This window comes from Rutidosis leptorrhynchoides, chromosome 4 (assembly GCF_046630445.1).
Source record: "Rutidosis leptorrhynchoides isolate AG116_Rl617_1_P2 chromosome 4, CSIRO_AGI_Rlap_v1, whole genome shotgun sequence".
In the NCBI taxonomy this organism is placed as follows: Eukaryota; Viridiplantae; Streptophyta; class Magnoliopsida; order Asterales; family Asteraceae; genus Rutidosis; species Rutidosis leptorrhynchoides.
The window spans coordinates 112063550-112082383 of NC_092336.1; positions in this window are offsets into that span (position 1 = coordinate 112063550).

An 18834-nucleotide genomic window follows, 5' to 3' on the forward strand; every position below is an offset into this window, starting at 1 on the left:
TTTTGAGTCGCTCGTCTTGAGAAAAAGCGGCTTTACTTTTGGCAAAAGGAAGTTTGAAGCTACTAGCCATTCGAACAAGAAGAGTAAGGGTGTAAGTGAGAGTGTTGGTAGTGTGAAGAAGGGTGTTTCCAGTGGTCACGCGGTCACTTGCTATAATTGTGGGCAAAAAGGTCACATTTCTCGTGATTGTCCGAAACCATCATCTACAACCAAGCTCACTTGTTTTAATTGTGGTAAAGAAGGGCACCGGAGGACGGAGTGTCCTGATTTGCGGGGTGATCATGTTAAGAAATTAGAGAAAGCGGCAGGTACAGCTCGGGGGCGAAATTATTTGATGACCAATGATGAGGCCAAGGAATCCAATGAAGTTGTCTCAGGTACTTTCATGGTTAACTCTAATCCGGTAAGGATATTATTTGATAGCGGTGCTAATTTGTCTTTTGTGTCGCCTCGATTTGTGTCTAAGCTTAATAAACCGCTAGCTAAGTTAAGTCATTCGGTAGAAGTTGAAATAGCGGATGGTAAGACGATGCTAGGGGTTGATGTGTGTAAAGATTGTAATGTTGTGTTTGGTACCGAAACGTTCAAAATTGATCTCATTCCGATGACTTTGGGTGAGTTTGATATTGTTTTTGGTATGGATTGGCTCGATCGTTATAGAGCCTGATGTTATACGAGGTGTATACGAAATAGTTATATTTTTACTACGAAATACTATTAAATACGATACAATTTTACACAACTTATTTATTTATTTATAGAGTGGATATACCTAAACCTTGCTACAACACTATAGGCAGTGTACCTAATCGTACAGTAGTGTAGTTTTTAGTAAGTCCGGTTCGTTCCGCAGGGAGCTAGCCAAGTTTAACGCTATATTTTTTTAAAACTATATTTGTATATATATATATATATATATATATATATATATATATATATATATATATATATATATATATATATATATATAAGTAATATTATTATTATTATAAAAGGGGGTTTTTACCGTTTAATGACTGGTTTGTCGATTTTATGTCTTAAGTCACAATTAAAACCTAATGTAAAATATTAAATATAAATACAACTTAATTTAAAGCGTAAAGTAAATAACGATAAATAAAATTGCGATAATTAAAAAGTGCGATAATTAAAAGTGCGATAATTAAAAAGTACGATAATTAAAAGTGCGATAAATAAAATGACAGTAAATAAAAGTGCGATGAGATATAAAATAAAGGAATTATGCTTATTTAAACTTCCGTAATCATGATGTTCGACGTGTTGATTTTAGTTTATTACCATGGGTTAATTGTCCTTTGTCCTGGATTATTCAATATGTCCATCTGGTTTTGTCCATAACAGTCCATCAGTCATAAATATAAAGTGTGAGTGTCCTCGTCAAGTTATCCTTATACCCGAAGTCAAATATTCCAACTAATTGGGGACTTAAACTGTAATAAGGTTTTAATACATTGTTAATGATTACACCAGGTTATCGACTGTGTGTAATCCAAGGTTTTAATACTTTATTAACAATTACACCAAGTGTCCTTGTATGTAATCCACCCATGTTTTAATGAGTCCATTGACTATTAATCCATCCCCGTGTCCGGTCAAATGAACGATTATTAGTACTTATAAATATCCCGCCCATCGTGTCCAATCGAGTGTATGTGGTTATTTATAGATACGTCAAATTGTAAATCTTTAGATTAAATTAACGAACTATCATTCAGTTAAACAAATATAAAGCCCATTAATAGTCCATAGTCCAATTTTCACAAGTGTCGTTCTTTTGTCCAAACCCCAATTATGGTACAAAGCCCAATAACCCCGTCTTTAATATTTAGCCCAACATCATGATTACTTCAATTTAAATAAGCATAATAATAACTTAGTTACGAGACATTAATTTAAAAAGGTTGAACATAACTTACAATGAGTATTAATAGCGTAGCTTTACACGGATAGAATTTCGACTTACAAACTTAAAACAGTCACTAACATAACCTTATTATTATTAATCTTAAATTAAAATTAAAATTATAATTATAAATATATATATATTTATGAGAGAGAGATTAGAAAAAGATGTGTATGTTCTCGGCCAGAAATCGTGCAATTTATAGAATGTGAGCTGCTACAATACCCCATGCGATCGCATGGCTTTTGTGCTTCCAGGTCATGCGATCGCATGGCCAGCTGGATCAGACCACATGCTTTTGTTTTCTTATTTGCCGACGGTTTTTAATATATATATAATATATATATATATATATAATTTTAAGAATTATTTATATATTATGTTATATTCATGTGCATAGTTGACTTGTCATTTTAGCTCCGTTGCGTCACGCGTTGATAGTTGGTTCATGTCCTGGTTCTGGATTTTCGAACGTCCTTTCGTATATTTAATATATTGTACTTTGCGTTTTGCGGCTCGTACTCTTGTAACTTTTAGACGTTTCTCATCAATAAATTGAACCTCGTGGATTGTACTCTGTACTTTTTAGCGTTTTGGTCATTTGCGTCTTCAAATCGTCGAATCTGTCTTTTGTCTTCACCTTTTTATTATTTAAAAGAATATCACTTGTAAATAGAACAATTGCAACCAAAAGCTTGTCTTTCTTGAAGGATAATGCTATGAAATATATGTTCGTTTTTAGCATTATCAAATATTCCCCCACTTGAGCGTTGCTTATCCTCAAGCAATATAGAACTTGAATATAACTTTACTAGAATCACTTCTTTATTCTTCACACTTTGTACATCAGTGATTTCTATACGGCGGTATGAACAATGATAGTAACGATGTGGTTTACAGTCCCACATGACTATAAAAAATTAGATCCTTTAGGAAATTGGATCTTTATGAAAACATTTGATCTTTTTGAAAATTCAATCTAGCTTTTACCCTAGATAAGTTTTCCGGAATAACCCTTCACCGGTGTTTGCAAAATGTTTGTGGGTTTTGTGGGTTTCAGATTTGAAAATTTTAGCTTAAAACTTGCGATTTTGTGTCACCCACTTACTAACCTTGTATTGGGAAAGTAACACGTCCAGTTTACTTGCTCCGTATATTACCTTTCGGTAAAATACCGTCCGGTTGTAAAGGAAAGCTTTGAACAAGCAACTGTTAAGGTAATGTCCCGTGGCATGCTTTTGATTATGGTCTATATCGTGTCGGATGCAATTACTATCCTTTGTAGGAGCAATAGTAAAGATCACCCTATAGTTTTTCGGTCTGGCACAAGGTCCTGTCTTCGACCATGCTATGCAACCACCGTTCTTACGGTTGACACCTGATTTGGTTCAGGTGACCTAATGAATTCCGGTGAATTCTTAGGATTTTACGTTCAATGGTAATGAACGCATTGAAAATAGGGTTTTCAGAAAATAAATCGGTTTTTAATTTGATCAAAATATTTTCTCGTTCAAGCTCGAGTTTAGATATCATCGAATTCCATGAGTTTGAATTCTCAATCTTTAAGGTCAATCTCAAGGATTGAGTAATATCAGTCTTAAAAGCTGATTTTTTGATCTTTAAGGAGATTATCCTTTCTGGGGATCTGATTCATTAGTCTTATAAGCTAATTTGCACGGTGCCCCTATTGTACAAGATAGATCCTCTCATGGTTAGGATAAGTCTGACCACTTGGCGACCCTGTTTGATGCCGAGGTCCGTGGATTTCCAGCTGATTTTCGAGAAAACTTTTCTAGGTTTTTCGTAGACTCTACAACTGGTCTGGACGACAACTTCCTGACCTAAATCAAGAAGTGCGTGTCTTTTTCTCGGAAGACTGTACTTCCTTATAAATTCTATTTATATTACAATAAACTGGGTAAAACTGATTAATATCGTCCAAAACAAAAGTATCTTCAATTATTTGTACAAAAATATGTGATATATGTTCTAAATAACTTGGTAAATTTTTCTCACACTTGGCTTTTATTTTCCTTTTTTTGTATTTTTATTATCCTCTATTCCATTTTAAATGAATTCTAACATTTTGGGTTGTTTCTCAATTTATGTCCTTTACTAGGTAACAATAATTTCGGTGTTAACACCTAGTTTTATCGTTCATAAATATGTATAAACATAATTTTGAATTCATTTATTTGAAAAAAAATTTAAAAATTTTACTAGAAGTGGGTAGTCAGTATATAAGACTAGGGCTGTTCTTTATTATTAGAGAGCACTAGATTCTAATACAACTACTGCGTTACTAATATTTTTAATGGTAACCAAGTGTTTAAATTAAAATTTTAAAAATCCGAAAGAATTTAACCCCTTCCCACACTTAAGATCTTGCAATGCCCTCATTTGCAAGAAATCAGTACAATTTAAATTATTGAGGGTGATTAGCGTTGAAAAATGATTAAATTTTACCAAAGTTTCCAAACATATTGGCGTTTGTTTGTTGAATGATAAATGGTGCACATCATTTGTTCATTCCGTCATGTTGTTACATCACATTTGTTTTTCGTTTTGTCGTCAAAATTAGTAGCTTTTGCTGAACTTAATGCCAGTCTTTGAAAGTTCGCTGTTTTACCTTGTTGTGTACAATTGACAATATACATACATACAAATAATAACATGCATGGTAATTTGAAATGGGACTTAACATCCCACTTTCAAATTATAAATACGAAATATTAGTAACAAAATAAAAAAATGTTAAAAATTACATAAAAAGTATTACAATATTATATGTTTTAAACATAAGTAAATAAAAATAATAAAAGATAAAAATCACCAACGGGAACTGTATCAATCTGGATAGGGGTTCCAGTTCATGTCGTCGGTCGGGTTTCACGGTTGGTTATAGGTGTGCTGATAGGCTTGGTTGGGGTCATAGAGAGTAAATGGTGGTCGCATATCGGGCTGGTGTAGCGGATAGTAAGCAGGTCAGGTCGGTACATACTTATTTGGTACCTGAGATGATAGCTGGCTCATGATCTGATGCTGATGATAGTGCCATCTATCATGCTGTCGTTGCCTGGAATGCTCGTACACATTCTCGGCGTGCCACTGCTCGTACTGACTATGTCTAGCCTCGTTTGTCATTTCTACCTCATCTATATGCTGGTAAACGTCAGTAATAGCCTCCCTAATGACATCCCTAATGTCATTCACTTCCTCCATTTCCTCATCTGAACCTCTCTACCTGTGGATGAGGGTCCTGATATGGTACTGCCTGATTGCGTCTGCTCTTTAATACCTTTGCACCTTGATAGACCACAATCCTAAAGTCTCATCCTGTTCCCTACACACCATCAGTGGACCCCCTTGATCCCTATCTACGCTTAAATACTCTCCAATGAGAGTAACAAAAATACCTCCTCCTATTATTCCCCAGTCCTGTATTCCTTCCACCATTTTAGATAGATAAAAACCAACACAGCAGGGAATATTAACAAAGCCTCTAGTATCTCGAATACACTTAAGGTAAAATAAATCGTGTAGGGTCATTTCTCCTTGTTGTTACCTCTTTGTGTAATCGAATTAGCTAAAAATCTATGTATAATACGAAGCTCTGCTTTATTAATATCTAAATAGGGGTGTCTTCCTCCCCGCGAAAAAATATTATAATTTGACATACGCCACCAGATGGCGTTCGCGTCAAAATTCCTATCTACCCTCTCACCATGATAAATCAAATTTGTACAATCAGGTAATAGTAATTCAGCGGGAGTATAAATCTGTAAAGCTCTGGCCATGTCCAACATGGACATCCTGTACATCCCACGGCCAAGTAAAAATCTAAGAAAACTCTTATCATCTATCCTATCTACATCTTTATTAAAAACTATAGTACTCATAAGCTCAACACACCATTCCTTATATACAGGCCTACGAATGGTGAATAAATGTTCCGAATCGGGAAAAGAAGAGTTCCCATACCTTTGGATCAGTAGCAGTCTAACTGGGTTAGCTAGTTGGACCCTTTCCAAAGGCTCCCAATCGATTACCCTCGGTACTTCTACATTTTTCGTTACCAGTTTAAATTTGTTACTTTGGTACGTCGGGTAAGCTCTCCAGCTTCGATCAAATCTCAAATTGGGATGCAACAGCTCTTCATGAATCGTTGGGTGTTCTATTATTGGATGAATCGGAAATTGTACGTATGCATTAACATATTCTTGTTCCGGATCATAATATGGTATGTGTTGATCATTATGATATTGTTGTTCTTGTTGTTATTCCTGTTCAGGTTCTGGTTCATATTGTGGCTAATATTGCATTTCTGGCTGTGGTTCGTTTTCAGGTTGTCTGGATGATAATGCACCACCAGATTCGGTATATTTCAGCAAAACACATTAAACACAAAATTTGTGCATCCAAATATGCATTAGTGTTAGCAAAATAACAAATTAAAACAATTATAATAACATGTTTAATTCATATTAAACTTATACTCATTTTTATATTTTTATCAAATCTATACTTTTTCAAATAAGCATATATGAAAATGTTTATAAAGTTCATAAGCATTCAACTCAAATAACATGTTAAAATAACCATTACTAGCAATTAAACAAGTTTCAAATGGCATTTACATCAATTTAATCAAGTTCATGAATTTTAGACTTAAAAAGTCCACTTTAATTCTCAAAAATCATGTTTAGGATCAATGTTTGGATCATTTAGCAACCTAAACATGTTACACTACTCAATTTAGCAATAATTCATGACAAAAATCGGCCATAACCTGTTTATATCAAAAGCCCCAAATTGCTCAAGAACACAAACCCCAGATTTCTAAAAATTTTGAAGTTTTTGGCTTCAAATCATGTTAAATAGCATCAATCTAGGTTATACATGCATAATATACTAACAATTTAACTCTAATTACACTAGAAATTAACAAAATTAAATTAGGTAAAATTTAGCTCAAGAACACTAAAATTCAAATTTAAAGAGTTTTTGGGGTGAAATCTTTACCTTTTTGCTTCCCCCATCTGAGAAAAGGCATGATTGTAGCGGATTATTGTGACGAATTTTGTTGATTTTGGTTGAAAAATGATGATTTTAGGTGATGTTTTGTGAGTATGTTCGTATGTATGTGTGTGTGGAGTGAAGAGCAGAGAGCAGCTCGTCTGCCTTTTTGTTTCTGCCCAGTTTTTTAGTGCCATGCGACTGCATGGATTTCTAGTACAAACCCCATGCGATCGCATGGGGTTATTTCCTTTTTTTTATATAAAAACCTTTAACTAATAAAACATAAATTAATAAATTTTAAAAATTTGTTTCTTTTAAGAATGAGGGCGTTTCTGATCGTTGTCCTAGTCCGTCTCTCGACAAAATTTTAAAATTTGTCATTTTTTAAGCGTCGTTTTAAAAGCAAAGATTTTTGGGTTTTTTTTTTAATGTTTTTGGCATACTTTAATTCAATAAGATTAAAAATAATGATAATAAAATTTCTCGTCCCGCCCTCGGGTAAAGCAATTTCGGTTCAATGACCTAGTCTTCAACTCACGACGAATTTTAAATATCAAAATTTTAACTTAATGAAATAAAGTAAATTTTTGTTTTTAAATTCACACCAAACTTAAATTTAACATGCATAAAATTAAAAATTCATATTAATATTTTTATACATTAATTTTACAAACTTATATTGAAAATATTAGTTTTTTTTTTTTAATTTACAAACTTAAATATATTGATTTAAAAATTTACAATATTAATTTAATATTTATATATTAATTTTAAAAACAAGATAAAAATAAAATTAAAAATCTTTTTGGTCTTTTATTCCACTTTAATCAATCAAATATTATCAAAAATATACGCCCCTCTTTTGGGTAAAGTAATTTCGGCTATTTTACCTAATTTTATTTCTGACGAATTTTTGAAATATTTTTGGATTGATTGATTAAAGATATTTATACCTTAAGAATAAACGGTAAATTTCTCAGTGATGTAATAAATTTTTGTATGATATCAATAATTTCGGTTTCGCGAACCTAATTTTATTGAATATCAATTTAATACTTTATAGCGAATAATTCAGCGTTTATTATCAAAAGGTTAAAAGTAATAAATAAAAACAAATAAAAACTGTACATACTTACCTGTGAGAAAGAATTCTCAGAGACCTGCTTTAGCTGACTTATAGGAAAGTCGTGTGATTTGATTTTCCATAGCTACACAAGCATAACCTTGATTCTTCAATAACTTTTCTTCTAAACACATGAACGGTCCTTCTCTGCATAGAGTAACAAATTCGGTATTTGAATATGTTTGATTGTTCGAACATTTACCTTCGTGTGACCATTTTCCGCATTTATGACATCTTTCAAGGTGTCGTGCTCTTCTTTTTGTTGCGGATTTTGATTTTTCTTTACCAAAATGTGTCTTATGATGATCTTTCCTGAGTTCTTTCCTTACTTCGTCCATTTTTCCTCTTATGAATGATACTAGTTCACTCGGAAGTGTGTTATTATTACGTTTAGTAATCCTAGCGTGTAGTAGTAGACCATGGTTCAGATCAAATGAATTCTTCATCTCGTAAAACCTAAAAGAAATAAAAATTCAGAATGGAGGGAGAAGACTAGTTCTTTAGGGTCTGCTAGGGAAAGACCATTCGGATTCCATTTTCGAGAACTACACGAAAACAAAAAATCTAACTCTAACAGAAATACATATTACCCTTAAAAGATTCGAACCTTCCCACACTTAGTTAGCTGTGGTGTCGAAATTGTGATTAACTTCATCTTCAACTTCCATTGGATTATCTATGTAATGTTTAACTCTGTGACCATTTACTTTAAATTCAATCCCATTTGAATTTATTAATTCTACTCTTCCATATGGGAAAACTCTTTTGACTATGAATGGTCCAGACCATCTTGATTTCAATTTTTCAGAAAATAGCTTGGATCGTGAATTGAAAAGAAGAACTCTGTCTCCTTCTTTAAATTCTTTTGAACTTCTGATTTTTTTATCATGCCATTTCTTCGTTCTTTCCTTATATATTAACGAATTTTCATATGCTTCATGTCTTAATTCTTCTAATTCGTTTAATTGACTTAACCGTAGACATCCGGCTTCATGTAAATCAAGATTACATGTCTTCAAAGCCCAAAATGCTTTATGTCAATTTCTACTGGAAGATGACATGCTTTTCCGTAAACGAGTCTAAAAGGTGTGGCACCAATTGGAGTTTTGTAGGCTGTTCTAAAAGCCCAGAGTGCATCCTCCAATTTCATGGACCATTCCTTCGGATTTGATCCTATGATTTTCTCTAGAATACGTTTTAATGCTCGGTTGGTATTTGCAACTTGTCCACTTGTTTGTGGATGATAAGCGGTTGAGATTTTATGAGTTACTCCATATCTTTTGAGAACTTTCTCAAGTTGATTATTACAAAAATTAGTACCCCTATCACTTATTAAAGCTTTCGGTGTTCCAAACCTTGCAAAAAGATGTTTTAAGAAGTTGACTACAACTCGTGCATCGTTAGTTGGGAGAGCTTGTGATTCCGCCCATTTAGATACATAATCAATGGCAACGAGAATGTAGAGATTATTATGAGATTTTGGAATGGACCCATAAAGTCAATACCCCAAACGTCAAATACTTCACATACTTGAATGACATTTTGTGGCATTTCATCACGTTGACTTATTTTTCCGGCCCTTTGACAAGCATCACAGGATTTACAAAGAAGGTGTGCGTCTTTGAAAATTGTAGGCCAATAGAATCCAGCATCGTAGACTTTTCTTGCGGTAAGTTGAGGCCCATAATGCCCTCCTGTTGGTTGTGTGTGACAATGGTTTAAGATTTGACTGGCTTCATCCCCGAATACACATCGCGTATAATTCCATCGGGACAACTTTTAAACAAATGTGGATCTTCCCAGAAATAGTGTTTTATATCACTAAAGAATTTCTTTCGTTTTTGGTACAACAACCCTTTTTCAAGGAATCCACATACTAAGTAGTTTGCATAGTCTGCAAACCATGGAATTTCATTATAATCAATCTTCAAAAGATATTCATCAGGAAAGTTATCTTGTATGGCCGATTCATTTAGAACTTCTAATTCAGGATTTTCAAGACGAGAAAGATGATCAGCGACGAGATTTTTTTCTCCCTTTTTGTCTCGAATTTCAATATCGAACTCTTGTAAGAGTAAGATCCAACGGATTAATCGTGGTTTGGCATCTTGTTTCGAAAATAGATATCTAAGAGCAGAATGGTCGGTATAGACCACCGTTTTAGCTAAAACGATATATGAACAAAATTTGTCAAAAGCAAATACAATAGCAAGGAGTTCTTTTTCAGTAGTTGTGTAATTCATTTGTGCTCCTTGTAACGTCTTACTAGCGTAATAAATAGGTTGAAATTGTTTTTCAATCCTTTGTCCTAAAACGGTTCCCATTGCAAAATCACTTGCATCGCACATGAGTTCAAATGGTAGATTCCAATTTGGAGTTATCATGATCGGTGCATTAGTGAGTTTTTCTTTAAGAATATTAAAAGATTTGATGCATTCATCCGAAAAGATGAATGGAGCATCCTTTTCTAGGAGTTTATTCATAGTAGTGGCAATTTTAAAAAAATCTTTTATGAAATGTCGGTAAAAACCGGCATGCCCTAGAAAACTCCTAACTCCTCTAACATTGGTGGAATGTGGAAGTTTCGCAATTACATCTACTTTAGCTCTATCCACTTCAATTCCTTCCTTTGAAATTTTATGACCAAGAATGATGCCTTCTTTAACCATGAAATGGCATTTCTCCCAATTAAGAACTAGATTTGATTGCTTGCATCTAATAAGCATTCGTTCAAGATTAACTAGACATGTTTCAAAAGTATCACCGAAGACTGAGAAGTCATCCATGAAAACTTCCATGCATTCTTCTATCATGTCGTGAAAAATCGCCATCATGCACCTTTGAAAGGTTGCAGGGGCGTTGCAAAGTCCAAATTTCATGCGTTTATAAGCAAAAGTACCATAAGGGCACGTGAACGTGGTTTTCTCTTGGTCCTCGGGTGCGATTGGAATTTGAAAGTATCCGAAAAAACCGTCAAGAAAACAATAGTAACTGTTCCCAGCTAACCTTTCTAACATTTGATCAATGAAAGGTAAGGGGAAGTGATCTTTTCTGGTAGCGTCATTTAATTTTCTATAATCAATACAAACACGCCATCCTGTTACAGTCCTATTAGGAATAAGCTCATTTTTTTCATTTGTGATGACAGTCATGCCACTCTTCTTAGGTACACATTGAACTGGGCTTACCCATGGACTATCAGAGATAGGATAAATTAAACCTGCATCTAGCAGTTTAATAATTTCTTTCTTAATAGCATCTTGCATATTTGGATTTAGTCTTCATTGGCGTTGCAATTACATTTTATGACCTTCTTCTATAAGGATTTTTTGTGTGCAATACGAAGGACTTATGCCTTTAATATCATGAATCTTCCATGCAATAAATGGTTTATGAGCTTTTAGCACAGCAATGAGTTGAGATTTTTTATTTTCAGTAAGAGAAGACGATATTATTACAGGTAATTCGGATTCACCATGTAAATAAGCATATTCCAAATGGTTTGGAAGTGGCTTTAACTCTAATGTCGGTGGTTCTTCTATCGATGATTTATATCGATATTTGTCTTCCTCTTTTAGCATTTGAAGTTCTTATGTTGTTGGTTCGTATTCATTAGCCATGAGTGTAGCTAACATTTCAGTTTCATCAATTAGTTCAGTTCATTCTCCTAAAGAACATTCTCCTGTTCCTTGTAATTCTGGAATTTCTTCTAACAATTTTGCATGTGAATCTATAGTTTGAATGTAATAACATGTATCATCTGCAGATTGCGGTTGTTGCATGGCTCTATCAACTGAAAAGGTAACACTCTCGTCCTCTATACTTAGGGTCAGTTTCTTACCGAACACGTCTATTATTGCTTTAGCCGTGTTTAAGAATGGTCTTTCTAATATGAGAGGAACTCGAGAATCTTCTTCCATGTCCAGAATAACAAAATCCACTAGAAATACTAAAGTACCAACTTTAACTTGCCTGTTTTCCATTATCCCTCTAGGATATTTTACTGATCGATCTGCTAGTTGTATGCTTATTCGTGTTGGTTTTAATTCTCCGAGGTCTAGTTTAGCGTATAGTGAATACGACATTAAATTTATAATAGCACCTAAATCTGCCAATGCTTCTATTGAACTAAGACTATCCAGAAAACATGGAATTGTGAAACTTTCTGGATCTGAGAGTTTCTCTGGTAGTTTATTCAACAGCACTGCAGAACAATTAGCATTCATTGTAATAGCCGAGAGTTCTTCCATTTTCTTTCTATTTGTGATTAGATCTTTCAGGAATTTAGCATACCTTGGCATTCCTGAAATCACATCAATGAAAGGAAGATTGACATTTATTTGTTTAAACGTATCCAAGAATTTGGATTGCTCGGCTTCAAGTATTTCTTTTCTCATTTTACTCGGGTAAGGAAGTGGTGGTTGGAATGGTTTAACATAAGGTTTTGCCTTAACTGTGTTATCTTCATTAACCTTTTCAACTACCGGTTCTTTTTCCTTTTCTTGCTCAGATTGTGGTTCTTGTGGAGTAGGAATAGAGTTATTAGAAATTTCAGGTATTTCAGGTGGTTTAAGTGTAATACCACTTCTCGTGGTAATGGCTTTAGCTATTTCATTCCGAGGGTTAGCATTTGTATCGCTAAGTAGACTTCCCGGTTTTTTTTCACCTATTAACCTTGCTAGGTTACTCACTTATTTTTCCAGATTTTGAATTGAAGCTTGTTGATTTCTAAATGCTTGAGCATTTTGTTCATTCGTTTGTTTCTGAGATGTGAAAAATCGAGTTTAAGATTCAACTAGCTTCGACATCATGTCTTCTAAATTTGACTTTTTATCATCGGTTTGTGGTGGTTTAATTGGAAAAATAGGTCTTTGCTGATTGTAAGTATTATTGGATACTTGTTGATTGCTAGGTCCTTGTTGGTTGTTGTATGGAACATTTCGGTTATAATTCTGGTTTTGATTGTAGATTGATCTTGGCTGTTGATAATTATTCTGATAATTATTTCCAGGCCTTTGGTTCATGTATGAAACATTCTCTCTTTGTTCCATTGTTTGTTCAATACTGAGACAATCTTTTGTCAAATGTGGTCCTCCACACTGCTCACAACTAATTCGTATTGCGTGAATATCCTTAGTCATCTTTTTCATTCGTCTCTCGAAAGCATCTATCTTTGCGGACATGGAATCAAAGTCATGGCTAGAATCTGCTCTAGCCTCTTTAGATGATCTAACGATATCTTTTTCTTGATGCCACTCATGTGAGTGGGAAGCAGTGTTATCAATAATTTTGTAAGCTTCAGTTGCGGTTTTCTTCATAATGGAACCACCAGCTGCTATATCGATGTCTTTTCGTGTGGTAATGTCGCATCCTTGGTAGAATATTCGTACTATTTGATAAGTGTCTAAACCATGTTGCGGATATCCTCTTAACAACTTTCCAAATTTTGTCCATGCCTCATATAGAGTTTCATTTGGTTTTTGTGTGAACGTAACAATTTCTCCTTGAAGTCTCACAGATTTAGATGCCGGAAAGAATTGTTTAAGAAATTTTTCAACTAAAACATCCCATGTATCAATCGCCCCTTCAGGTAACGATTCTAACCAATCTTTAGCTTCTCCCTTTAAAGTCCAGAAAAATAACATGAGATAGATCTGTTCATCCTCTACTTCTCTTATTTTAAATAGAGTACAAATCCTATTAAAGGTTCGAAGATGTTCATTTGGATCTTCCTTCGGCGCACCACTAAATTGGCATTGATTAGTTACCATGTGTAGAATTTGTCCTTTGATTTCATAATCTGATGCATTAATGTCTGGTTGAGTAATTGCGTGACCTTGGCCAGTACGTTTAGCTCTCATTGTGTCTTTCATACTTAGAGGTTCCAGATTTTCCATGATTGAATTTGTTGAATCTGAATCACTAGAGGATTCTGATTTAATGGTTTCTTCCTCGACAATCTCTGGATGAGTGATTTGTGGTCCAGGAGGAATGATTAGTGGTTCAGGATCTATGAATTGTCCCAGAATATCCTCCGGATTCTCAATTGTGAGGTCGGGTTCAAAAAATGGATTATCGAAAATTTGAATTGGAGTACTTGGTCGACTAGATGACGATTCTAAAGAAAAATCAACGGCGACAATATTGGCTAAATGTCTTGATCGAGTTACAGGTGGTGAACGTATGAAAGGTGGTGAACGTTTTGCTCAGTGCATTCACTGAATGTCCTATTAGTTATAAAAATAAAAATTATATAAGTTATCAAATTAATAGAGTTTTCTGATTTTGCCCACGTTTCGAATAGCCATTAGATGCAGCAGGTAGCCAGGACCCTTTAAATCGGAAGCCCACAACTCGCCACTAACAAATCCAACTATTACTACGAACCAGAAAATTTTGGATGTCTATCAATTTAACCGCTTAAAATAATTTTTCATCTTGAAATTTTAGAGAAGAAATAGAAAATTCTATGTCCTAAAAACTAGAGCGTCGAGAAATAAGAAAGAAAAAGAGTGCGTCGAAAAATGTCGAAAAATAAAAGGTCGAAAAATTAAGCGTCAAAAAATAATAAAATGCAGCGTCGAAACTTAAAAGTCTTAAAACTAAAATTTAAAACTTACGTCTAAAGGTATTAAAGCTTAAAAGGAATTCTATATCCAAAACGGAAATAACTTAAAAAGTACTAAAATTTTAAATACTAAAGCAATAAGCGACGTCATAAAATTCTAAAGCGCCTAAGTCTTAATCTAAAGAAAAAGCACTTAAAGGATTTTACGGCAAAAGCCTAAAAATCTAGAAATAAAAATAACTACGGCAAAAACTAGACTTAAAACTAATTACAAACGATAAATACAAATTACAAATTAAACTAATAAAAAGATATAAAAATAAGCTTAAAGTTATAAAAATACAATTTTTATATAAATATTATTTTTATATTATTATTTAAAAAGACATTAATTTTTTAATTTAATAAAACAAACTAAAACTAAAATTACAAAATTAATTAAAACTAAAACTAAATAATAAAATAACTAACCCTAATTAGGTTAATAATAATAATAATTATTAATAAACCCTAAACTGGTCAGACTAGGTACCTGGGCTGTCTTTTCAACTCATGCGATCGCATGAGTTGTATGTTATATATCCATGCGGTCGCATGACCCTCGGATCCAATTCAGATGTTGGGCTGCTACAGTGTAGTGGCCCGATTACTTTTTTTTTTCATTTTTTTGTTTTTAATTTATTTATATAAAATAAAATAAAAACTTAATTTTTAAAAACTAAAATAGAAATAGAAAAACTTTATAATTTTATATATTTTAAATAAACTCTTAAAAATATATATATATATTTCGTTTTTCTTTTTATATTTTTGTATTTTTAATATTTAAAACGTATTTTTACAAAAAGAAATTAAAACTTAATAAAAATCTTTTTTTTTAATAGCATTTCGCTTCGGCGTTTAAGAGTTCCCCGGCAGCGGCGCCAAAAATACTTGATGTTATGCGAGGTGTATAAGAAATAGTTATATTTTTACTACAAAATACTATTAAATACGATACAATTTTACACAAGTTATTTATTTATTTATAGAGTGGATATACCTAAACCTTGCTACAACACTATAGGCAGTGTACCTAATCGTACAGTAGTGTAGTTTTTAGTAAGTCCGGTTCGTTTCGCAGGGAGCTAGCCAAGTTTAACGCTATATTTTTTAAAACTATATTTGTATATATATATATATATATATATATATATATATATATATATATATATATATATATTATATATATATATATATATATATATATATATATATATAAGTAATATTATTATTATTATAAAAGGGGGTTTTTACCGTTTAATGACTGGTTTGTCGATTTTATGTCTTAAGTCACAATTAAAACCTAATGTAAAATATTAAATATAAATACAACTTAATTTAAAGCGTAAAGTAAATAACGATAAATAAAATTGCGATAATTAAAAAGTGCGATAATTAAAAAGTACGATAATTAAAAGTGCGATAAATAAAAAACAGTAAATAAAAGTGCGATGAGATATAAAATAAAGGAATTATGCTTATTTAAACTTCTGTAATCATGATGTTCGATGTGTTGATTTTAGTTTATTACCATGGGTTAATTTTCCTTTGTCCTGGATTATTCAATATGTCCATTTGGTCAGTCATAAATATAAAGTGCGAGTGTCCTCGTCAAGTTATCCTTATACCCGAAGTCAAATATTCCAACTAATTGGGGACTTAAACTGTAATAAGGTTTTAATACATTGTTAATGATTACACCAGGTTATCGACTGTGTGTAATCCAAGGTTTTAATACTTTATTAACAATTACACCAAGTGTCCTTGTATGTAATCCACCCATGTTTTAATGAGTCCATTGACTATTAATCCATCCCCGTGTCCGGTCAAATGAACGATTATTAGTACTTATAAATATCCCGCCCATCGTGTCCAATCGAGTGTATGTGGTTATTTATAGATACGTCAAATTGTAAATCTTTAGATTAAATTAACGAACTATCATTCAGTTAAACAAATATAAAGCCCATTAATAGTCCATAGTCCAATTTTCACAAGTGTCGTTCTTTTGTCCAAACCCCAATTATGGTACAAAGCCCAATAACCCCATCTTTAATATTTAGCCCAACATCATGATTACTTCGATTTAAATAAGCATAATAATAACTTAGTTACGAGACATTAATTTAAAAAGGTTGAACATAACTTACAATGAGTATTAATAGCGTAGCTTTACACGGACAGAATTTCGACTTACAAACTTAAAACATTCGCTAACATAACCTTATTATTATTAATCTTAAATTAAAATTAAAATTAAAATTATATATATATATATATATATATATATATATATATATATATATATATATTTGTGAGAGAGAGATTAGAAAAAGATGTGTATGTTCTCGGCCAGAAATCGTGCAATTTATAGAATGTGAGCTGCTACACTACCACAAGAGATCGCATGGCTTTTGTGCTTCCAGGCCATGCGATCGCATGGCCAGCTGGATCAGACCACATGCTTTTGTTTTCTTGTTTGCCGACGGTTTTTAATATATATATAATATATATATAATTTTAAGAATTATTTATATATTATATTATATTCATGTGCATAGTTGACTTGTCATTTTAGCTCCATTGCGTCGCGCGTTGATAGTTGGTTCATGTCCCAGTTCCAGATTTTCGAACGTCCTTTCGTACTATTTAATATCTCGTACTTTGCGTTTTGCGGCTCGTACTCTTGTAACTTTTAGACGTTTCTCATCAATAAATTGAACCTCGTGGATTGTACTTTGTACTTTTTAGCATTTTGGTCATTTACGTCTTCAAATCGTCGAATCTGTCTTTTATCTTCACCTTTTATTATTTAAACGAATATCACTTGTAAATAGAACAATTGCAACCAAAAGCTTGTCTTTCTTGAAGGATAATGCTATGAAATATATGTTCGTTTTTAGCATTATCAGAGCCGATATTGCATGCCATGATAAGTTCATTCGTGTGAAGACCCCAAGTGGGGGAGAGTTGATTATTCATGGTGATAAACGAAGAAGACTTGTGCCACTATGCACTATTGCACGGGCACGTTGTTTTCTTACTAGCAGTTGTATGGCTTTTCTTACCCATGTAGTTGATACTCATGATGAGCCACCATCTATTCGTGAAATTCCGGTGGTAAGGGAATTTGAAGACATTTTTCCGAATGAGTTACCGGGTGTTCTGGCGGAAAGACAAGTTGAATTTCGCATTGAATTGGTTCCGGAAGCTACTCCCATTGCTAAAAATCCTTATCATTTAGCGCCGATGGAAATGCAAGAATTGTTAAATCAAATCCAAGAGTTTCTTGAAAAGGGTTTCATTCGACCGAGTACTTCATCATGGGGTGCTCCGATTTTATTTGTGAAAAAGAAAGATGGTAGTATGCGGATGTGCATCGATTATCGGGAGTTGAACAAAGTGACGATCAAGTCATTATCCATTGCCTCGCATTGACAATTTGTTTGACCAACTCCAAGGTGCAACGTATTTTTCTAAGATTGACTTGCGGTCCGGCTATCATCAAGTACGGGTCCGTGAGGAAGATATCGAGAAGACGGCTTTCCGAACTCGTTACGGGCATTTTGAATTTGTAGTTATGTCTTTTGGTCTTACAAATGCACCGGCGGCATTCATGGATCTTATGAACCGAGTGTTCCAACCTATGTTGGATAAGTCGGTAATTGTGTTCATTGACGACATACTTGTTTACTCTAAGAGTATGAAGGAACATGAACACCATTTGCGTGAAGTATTGAAGACGTTGCGGAAGGAGAAGTTGTATGCTAAATTCTCCAAATGTGAATTTTGGCTAAGGGAAGTACAATTCCTTGGCCATATTGTGAATAAGGAAGGTATTCAAGTAGTTCCGGGGAAGATAGAGACGGTGAAGAATTGGGGAAGACCGACTATGCCTACGGAAATTCGAAGTTTTCTCGGATTGGTCGGTTATTATCATCGGTTTATCCAAGACTTTTCTAAAATTGCTTCTCCTTTGACGAAGTTGACGAGGAAGAACGTGAGGTTTAATTGGGAAAACGAGCAAGAAATTTCTTTCCAATTATTAAAGGAGAAATTGTGTCAAGCTCCGGTGTTGGTATTACCGGAAGGGATTGAAGATATGTCGGTTCATTGTGATGCCTCATTAAATGGAATCGGGTGTGTCCTAATGCAAAG